This window comes from Hoplias malabaricus, unplaced genomic scaffold (genome assembly GCF_029633855.1).
Source record: "Hoplias malabaricus isolate fHopMal1 unplaced genomic scaffold, fHopMal1.hap1 scaffold_40, whole genome shotgun sequence".
Taxonomy (NCBI): Eukaryota; Metazoa; Chordata; class Actinopteri; order Characiformes; family Erythrinidae; genus Hoplias; species Hoplias malabaricus.
This window is the reverse complement of record NW_027100978.1, coordinates 508123-517562: the sequence shown is the minus strand read 5'-3', so window position 1 is coordinate 517562 and position 9440 is coordinate 508123.

The window sequence follows — 9440 nt, the reverse complement described above, 5'->3', positions numbered from 1 at the left end:
ACTCTGTGGTCCCTGAGTTTCTGTTTAATCTCCCCTGTAAACTCAGTGGGTTTCCCTTTTGGCTCTTAGTTCTGCTCAGTGCTGGGAACCGTGCAGTTGATATGAATCTGAATTTGTCACATCTCTGCCCGGGTTGTCAGCTTGTTTGGTGTTTTTCTAAGAGTCCTGTGCTCTCCTGATTCCTATCATCCCACGTCTGGACTGTCCTGCATGCTCTGGTTGTGCACTTGCTGTTATGTGTTTTGATCACTTTCTACAACCGTCTGAGTTCCTTTTTTGTTTTCTGTTCCTCTGAGTCTCCACCTCCTCGTTACCTGCGGCACCCGCGTGTCGTCTGTGGCCACAAATGTGTGTAGATCTGGATTTATTCTTCGTGTTCTTCCTGTGAATCTGTGAATCCATCAATGAGGTTGATTTGCTTGAATCTTTGAGGCTCCAGTCTCCCATAGGGTTCTCCACTGAAAAAAATTACTGAAGTCAGGCTTGAACCTTTAACATGAGTTCTTTAATCCAGTGGTTCCCAAAGTTTAATAATTCCAATGAAAAGGTGATTTGTGATTTTTGTTGTTCCAGATTTTTATGAATCCCAGTGTGTTGAAGTGTTGGGGTGGAGGGGCTCTAAAATATTCTCATGTATAAAGGAAGACATTTAATAGTATTTAGTAGTATTTAGTTCATCTGCAACATAACGTTTTCTTTATTTATTCGTCCGAAATATTAGTCACGGCTGATTTTGAGGATGCTTTGTGAAGGCAAATAACACATTTGTTATAGTCCAGACGTGACCTCACATTCAGGACGTCTGCACGTTGATGTCACTGGGGTGGGAACATAATTTGATCATATTCTGTTGCAATCATTTAATTCAATTTTTTAAGCTGTATTTGTTCCCTACACCCTGCCTTGAAATGTGTGGGTTTCCTCCGGGTGACTGTCTGTGAGAAGTGTGGTGTGTTCTCCCTGTGTCTGCGTGGGTTTCCTCCGGGTGACCGTCTGTGAGGAGTGTGGTGTGTTCTCCCTGTGTCTGCGTGGGTTTCCTCCGGGTGACCGTCTGTGAGGAGTGTGGTGTGTTCTCCCTGTGTCTGCGTGGGTTTCCTCCGGGTGACTCTCTGTGAGGAGTGTGGTGTGTTCTCCCTGTGTCTGCGTGGGTTTCCTCCGGGTGACTGTCTGTGAGGAGTGTGGTGTGTTCTCTTTGTGTCTGCGTGGGTTTCCTCCGGGTGACTGTCTGTGAGGAGTGTGGTGTGTTTTCCCTGTGTCTGCGTGGGTTTCCTCCGGGTGACTGTCTGTGAGGAGTGTGGTGTGTTCCCCCTGTGCCTGTGTGGGTTTCCTCCGGGTGACTGTCTGTGAGGAGTGTGGTGTGTTCTCCCTGTGTCTGTGTGGGTTTCCTCCGGGTGACTGTCTGTGAGGAGTGTGGTGTGTTCCCCCTGTGTCTGCGTGGGTTTCCTCCGGGTGACTGTCTGTGAGGAGTGTGGTGTGTTCTCCCTTTGTCTGCTTGGGTTTCCTCCGGGTGACTGTCTGTGAGGAGTGTGGTGTGTTCTCCCTGTGTCTGCGTGGGTTTCCTCCGGGTGACTGTCTGTGAGGAGTGTGGTGTGTTCTCTTTGTGTCTGCGTGGGTTTCCTCCGGGTGACTGTCTGTGAGGAGTGTGGTGTGTTCCCCCTGTGCCTGTGTGGGTTTCCTCCGGGTGACCGTCTGTGAGGAGTGTGGTGTGTTCTCTCTGTGTCTGCGTGGGTTTCCTCCGGGTGACTGTCTGTGAGGAGTGTGGTGTGTTCCCCCTGTGTCTGTGTGGGTTTCCTCCGGGTGACTCTCTGTGAGGAGTGTGGTGTGTTCCCCCTGTGTCTGCGTGGGTTTCCTCCGGGTGACTGTCTGTGAGGAGTGTGGTGTGTTCTCCCTGTGTCTGTGTGGGTTTCCTCCGGGTGACTGTCTGTGAGGAGTGTGGTGTGTTCCCCCTGTGTCTGCGTGGGTTTCCTCCGGGTGACTGTCTGTGAGGAGTGTGGTGTGTTCTCCCTTTGTCTGCGTGGGTTTCCTCCGGGTGACTGTCTGTGAGGAGTGTGGTGTGTTCTCCCTGTGTCTGTGTGGGTTTCCTCCAGTTGACTGTCTGTGAGGAGTGTGGTGTGTTCCCCCTGTGCCTGTGTGGGTTTCCTCCAGGTGACTGTCTGTGAGGAGTGTGGTGTGTTCTCCCTTTGTCTGCGTGGGTTTCCTCCGGGTGACTGTCTGTGAGGAGTGTGGTGTGTTCTCTCTGTGTCTGCGTGGGTTTCCTCCGGGTGACTGTCTGTGAGGAGTGTGGTGTGTTCTCCCTGTGTCTGTGTGGGTTTCCTCCAGTTGACTGTCTGTGAGGAGTGTGGTGTGTTCCCCCTGTGCCTGTGTGGGTTTCCTCCGGGTGACTGTTTTTTTTTGTTTTGCTCCAGTTGGTAATACCTTTAACAGAAAAAGCTAAATTCCATCTTGGCCAAGTCTCACTCAAAAAAAAAAAAGATTATAATCTCAATTATAATTATAATCTTAAGGGACATTCTGGCACATCCGGCTGCTTGTCTTGTTACTTGTACAAGGTCAGGTTTTCAACTGTTGAAATGCTGCTACATTTTAAAATAAAGCTGTTTGCTCACATGTTTATTTCAGCAAGAGTACTGTACATACTCTGTGTCATTCTGCATAGATTCTGCTCGTGAATCTGACATGAAATTAGCTTCACGGTGAAAAACCATGAAGTTTCTAAATACTTAAGAAGTACAGTCTGATGGTGTCCACTTGAGTACAAGCCAGCTGTGAGCATATGTATGAAATGTAAATCTGCCTCAATGTTAAGATGTACATAGATATGTTGCACAAGGAAACTGTCAGCACTATGGGGTTCCATAGTGGTCAAATCGGGATGGGCTTTAAACTTAAAATCAAGCACCGGGGATGTCTGGTCTGGTCAAGTTCGTGACCGGAGTTCATGTCCCAGAGCAACATTCAGCTTTGTCCTGATTGATGTTCTGCTACACATAAAGACCACTGCCTCTACTCTGCCCTTGCAGTGCCTTGGCCAGCTCACTACAGTGATATATCTGGGCGATACGATATGATATGTGACTTCCATTTCAAAGGCCAGCAGTCACCTTGACAGAAGAGCCCGCCCCAGAGAACATAAACATCAATATACAAGGACTATTTGGGGCAGCGGACAATGATGATTCGATGTTCCTGGCAGCCAGATTTAGATCGCAGGAGTATACATAACTCCACTGTCCTCCTCCACATGCTGACGCTGGGGATTTATAAATAGAACCTTAATAAATTTGGCTGCGAATTATAGAGGACAAAGAAAGGAAGAGGTAAAGAAAAGGAAACTATACGAAGGGAGGGAGAGCAAATATCAGCCATTTGTACTGGTTTCTTTGAGCAGTCACCTCTCAGCAGGGGGCAGGGAGTGGGACAGCAGGTCAGGGTCGAACATCTTCCCGTTCAGAAGCTCCTAGTCTCATCCGACAGGGACAGAACGTGACCCTGTTACTGATAAATAAAACACTGTACGAGCGGCTGCTCCGAGGGACAGGAGTGCGTTTTGATAGCTTGTCTCCTGACAGCTTTGGCCTTCCCTGGGCTTTCAGCGGCGAGAAGAGAGCAGCATCTCCATTCAGCGGGGGCAAAAATGAGTGCCCACCTCCTCAGGGGTATCTGCTCCTGTCTTCATGTGAGGCCGAGGGGAGACTAGAAGGGCTTTCAGCCAACCAGAGGATGAGGAGCATTGCAGGACACAAGCTTAACTGGTAATGTGTGTTAGGTACAGATAGAACATATTCGAAAGAAACAGAGTGTGTTTATGTATCACTACCAGTGTGTTGCAGTCACTTTTTTTTTTGCGTGGGCACCATATTGGGGATTGATGGTTTGGTTTCAGAGTGCGGGACTAATGTAAACAGACGAGAAATGTGGATAAATATATCTCATACACAGCTCCTCTCCCCGTGCTGGAGAGAGTCTCACAGCATTCAGAGGCACAGAGGCTTCTGGATCACACATTATAGCATAACGAGAAGGAAAAGACTGTAATCCTCTGTTAGCCATATTAGCATTTTCATCATAGGATCTAATGGAAAACTCTGATGTGTTTTTCTGCTCGTGACTGAATCTGAGTGAGTTATTCATACACAGATCAAATACAAGCTGCAGTAATCATGTTATTTCACTTGTGATTTGCTTCAGCGTGTAAGAGACACACTGCTACATATACATTTGTCTCCGTCTTTTCACCGTTTACAGGTAAATAATCGGATCCCCCTGTCCCTGTGCTCTCAGAGTGGAAAAAGATTACTGGTGTCTAAAAGTGTGATCAGTGAGAGATGTTTCCACACCACAGCAAAACCAAAGCCAAATCCCAAATGTCTCCCTACACCCCAAATAGGGCATAGAATAGGTCATAAAACAGGTTTCTGAACACACACACACACACACACACACACACAGTTTGTTATATGTCAAAAAACATTATTTATTCAGCTGTACAGTTCACACAGTCCCCAAAAAGTGTCTAATTACTGTCTGGGTGCAGTCTTATTAGTTTTGTTACCTGATGAGCACCCGGAGGAAACCCACGCAGACACAGGGAGAACACACCACACTCCTCACAGTCAGTCACCCGGAGGAAACCCACGCAGACACAGGGAGAACACACCACACTCCTCACAGACAGTCACCCGGAGGAAACCCACACAGACACAGGGAGAACACACCACACCCCTCACAGACAGTCACCCGGAGGAAACCCACGCAGACACAGGGAGAACACACCACATTCCTCACAGTCAGTCACCCGGAGGAAACCCACGCAGACACAGGGAGAACACACCACACTCCTCACAGACAGTCACCCAGAGGAAACCCACACAGACACAGGGAGAACACACCACACCCCTCACAGACAGTCACCCGGAGGAAACCCACGCAGAGACAGGGAGAACACACCACACTCCTCACAGACAGTCACCCAGAGGAAACCCACACAGACACAGGGAGAACACACCACACTCCTCACAGACAGTCACCCGGAGGAAACCCACACAGACACAGGGAGAACACACCACACTCCTCACAGACAGTCACCTGGAGGAAACCCACACAGACACAGGGAGAACACACCACACTCCTCACAGACAGTCACCCGGAGGAAACCCACACAGACACAGGGAGAACACACCACACTCCTCACAGACAGTCACCCGGAGGAAACCCACACAGACACAGGGAGAACACACCACACTCCTCACAGACAGTCACCCGGAGGAAACCCACGCAGACACAGGGAGAACACACCACACTCCTCACAGACAGTCACCCGGAGGAAACCCATGCAGACACAGGGAGAACACACCACACTCCTCACAGACAGTCACCCGGAGGAAACCCACACAGACACAGGGAGAACACACCACACTCCTCACAAACAGTCACCCAGAGGAAACCCACACAGACACAGGGAGAACACACCACACTCCTCACAGACAGTCACCCGGAGGAAACCCACGCAGACACAGGGAGAACACACCACACTCCTCACAGACAGTCACCCGGAGGAAACCCACGCAGACACAGGGAGAACTCACCACACTCCTCACAGACAGTCACCCGGAGGAAACCCACGCAGACACAGGGAGAACACACCACACTCCTCACAGACAGTCACCCGGAGGAAACCCACACAGACACAGGGAGAACACACCACACTCCTCACAGACAGTCACCCGGAGGAAACCCACACAGACACAGGGAGAACACACCACACTCCTCACAGACAGTCACCCTGAGGAAACCCACGCAGACACAGGGAGAACACACCACACTCCTCACAGACAGTCACCCAGAGGAAACCCACGCAGACACAGGGAGAACACACCACACTCCTCACAGACAGTCACCCAGAGGAAACCCACGCAGACACAGGGAGAACACACCACACTCCTCACAGACAGTCACCTGGAGAAAACCCATGCAGACACAGGGAGAACACACCACACTCCTCACAGACAGTCACCCGAAGGAAACCCACGCAGACACAGAGAGAACACACCACACTCCTCACAGACAGTCACCCGGAGGAAACCCACACAGACACAGGGAGAACACACCACACCCCTCACAGACAGTCACCCGGAGGAAACCCACACAGACACAGGGAGAACACACCACATTCCTCACAGTCAGTCACCCGGAGGAAACCCACGCAGACACAGGGAGAACACACCACACTCCTCACAGACAGTCAGGAATAGTGTATTCCAATAGGTGTTGGAATAGTGCCACTGATCCAGAACCAATCTTTCACCATTATCTCCTGACAGCACTTGATAATCTTGAGGCTGGCATCAGCCAACATCTTAAAAGATGTCCAAGAAGAGTAGATGCAATTAGTGCAGCTGAAGAGGGTTAAGCTCCATGTCAACAGCCTTGACTCCTTGTTGTACGACATGTACGTTGAGGAGGACCTTGATTCCTTGTTTGAAGAATTGAGAAGATATATCATACCCTCTGAGACTGAGGTAGTTAACCCCCAAAAACGAACTAAAACAGCTCATCAGCGGGAAGCCAGTGATATATTATAACTGAATGTCAGGGAAATAGGACAGTGCTTTAGCAAACATGCTAACAGCAGCACCATCTACATAGTGAACTTGGGGCTGATAGACTGCTGGTTCGATCCTCTCGACCACCAGGAAAATCAGGGGCAAGGAGTAGAGGAACAGTGCTATCGTCCCCTGTAATCCAAGGGTGAGGTGACCTTGAGCAAGGCACCCAACCCCAAACTGCTCCCCGGGTACGGCTGCCAGTCACTCCAAGTGTGTGTGTGTGTGTGTGCTTACTACCCATATCACATCCACAGATGGGCTAAATGCAGAAGACATTGTACAATGACAGAAAACTGCACATCCTTTCTCAGTAACATTAGCTTCAAGCGACAAGAACCTCCAACTGAAGACAGACGCAGCTCAAGCTCAAATAAATAAACATTACAAACGTAAGCCTTAATACACTGCAGTGAAATCTTACCAAGACACGTCCCTCAGCCATCTTCGCTTTGGCATTTGTGTGTTCTGAAAAATATCAAAGTACAAAATATCTATTCCTCTGCAGCTATCAAGATATTTTATTTACATTAAAACAACACTGATGCTTCAGATCGCCCATGAAACACATACACACAAGAGTTGGTAATTCTGCAGTGTCCACAGTGTGAGCATGTGTGTGTGTGTGTGTGTGTGTGTCCCAAAACTAAGGTTATTGACAGCAGTAGGGGGTGGAAATGGGACCAAATTCAATACCAACAGAACGCTCCCCAGCATGGGCTGAGGATAACGTAATCAGAGAGAGAGAGAGAGAGAGAGAGAGAGAGAGAGAGAGAGAGAGATTTAGACACTAAGGTTACAGTAACCTTGTTAGGGAATGTCTGAATTAACCTCTTCTGCATGAACAAGTCTCAGAGTATGAGATGAATTATTGAAAAAGTTTCTGACCACAGGACAGACATTTTATTGGTTTAATTAACCTGGATCAAAGTGTCCAGAGTTAAGCTGCTTTGAGACCAGCTGGAAGAGAGGGAGAACCACCACGAACAAGTGTGTGATGAACACACCTGCACACCCCTGGATGTGTCCAGGTATGTGTAGAAAGTCTGGGTGTGGTGTATCAACACGTCTTTGCTGGTCCTGTATCCACAGCTCTCAGTCCTACACAGAAGCATCTCTTAAAACTCGTCAGAACATCCAGTGTAAGAACAAGAGCTGCAGAGAACTGACAACACTCTGCATAATGTATTAGAGGAAAGAAAAATATCACAGGGATCCAAACAAGTTCTCGTCCAAAAGCAAGCAGCCGGGTGTAAAAAAAAAAATCCAGAGAGAGGGGATAATACCCACTGAATGCCCCTTTGGTTTTGTTTCCCAATATTTCACCTCGGGACGAAACGGGACGTTCAATCAGGGGATGAATGCCTGAGTAATATCATTCATATTTGTGTACAAAGCAAGCGAACGGATTACAAGTTCACAAAGAGATTTACAAATCACGGCAGGCTGCGCTGGGGGGAGGGGGACGAGCGAAAACGCTAACGCTGGGAATTATTCCCGATATCATAACAGTGCATTAAAAAGGGCCACGCTCAGCCCTACAGCTGTTCAGCGCTCGGCCCTCTGGCTTAACCTCGTAATTATGCAGCAGCTCGTAATCCGTCACTGACCAATCATCTCTGAGCCCGGCTCTACAGCAGCCCCGCTGTTAACCTACTTGCATGGCCCTTAGTGCTATAATTTGTACCTCCATGCAATCAGATTACTCTTAATCTCAATGACTTGCGTCCTGGCTGGGGAGATTATCTTCAAGCGTCATGTTTTGAGAATGGAGGGGACGCTGTACTGCAGGACGTCCACACTCTGTCCAGGTTTGTCCTCTGACAGGGCAAGGTCGGGGCCAAAGGGTGCATCAGATTTAACACTGAAACGAATGGAGTTTGAAAGCCTTTGCTGTGGCTATTGATCCTAATCTTAATGGGAGGCTTTGCGATTGATAGCAGAACATTGCTGGGAGGATTCGATGGTATGAGAGCATCGATGAGCTTGGGTACACGCATTGGACGAAAAATTCGAAAAAACACACTGCGCCTCAGAACAATGCCAGGGGGCTTTATATCCCTCTAGAAAAAGACTGGAAATGAGCATGCGATCACAGGCTCATATGCAGTGAGAGGGACGTGAGAGTGAAGATGGCGTGGTCGGTTCACTAGAGAGAGCGAGAGGGGTGTGAAAGCGAGGGTGTCATGTTCACTAGAGAGAGTGAAAGGAACATGAGAGCGAGGATGTCATGTTCACTAGTGAGAGTGAGAGGGACACGAGGGCGAGGACGTCATGGTTCACTCGAGAGAGTGAGAGGGACGTGAGAGTGAGGATGTCATGTTCACTAGAAAGAGCGAGAGGGACGTGAGAGTGAAGACAGCGTGGTCGGTTCACTAGAGAGTGAGAGGGACGTGAGAGCGAGGACGGCGTGGTCGGTTCACTAGAGAGAGTGAGAGGGACGTGAGAGCGAGGATGTCATGTTCACTAGAGAGAGTGAGAGGGACGTGAGAGCGAAGATGTCATGTTCACTAAAGAGAGTGAGAGGGACGTGAGAATGAGGATGTCATGTTCACTAGAGAGAGCGAGAGGGACGTGAGAGCGAGGACGGCGTGGTCGGTTCACTAGAGAGAGTGAGAGGGACGTGAGAGCGAGGATGTCATGTTCACTCGAGAGAGCGAGAGGGACGTGAGAGTGAGGATGTCATGTTCACTAGAGAGAGCGAGAGGGACGTGAGACTGAGGGCGGCGTGGTCGGTTCACTAGAGAGAGTGAGAGGGACGTGAGAGTGAGGACGGCGTGGTCGGTTCACTAGAGAGTGAGAGGGACGTGAGAGCGAGGACGGCGTGTTCGGTTCACT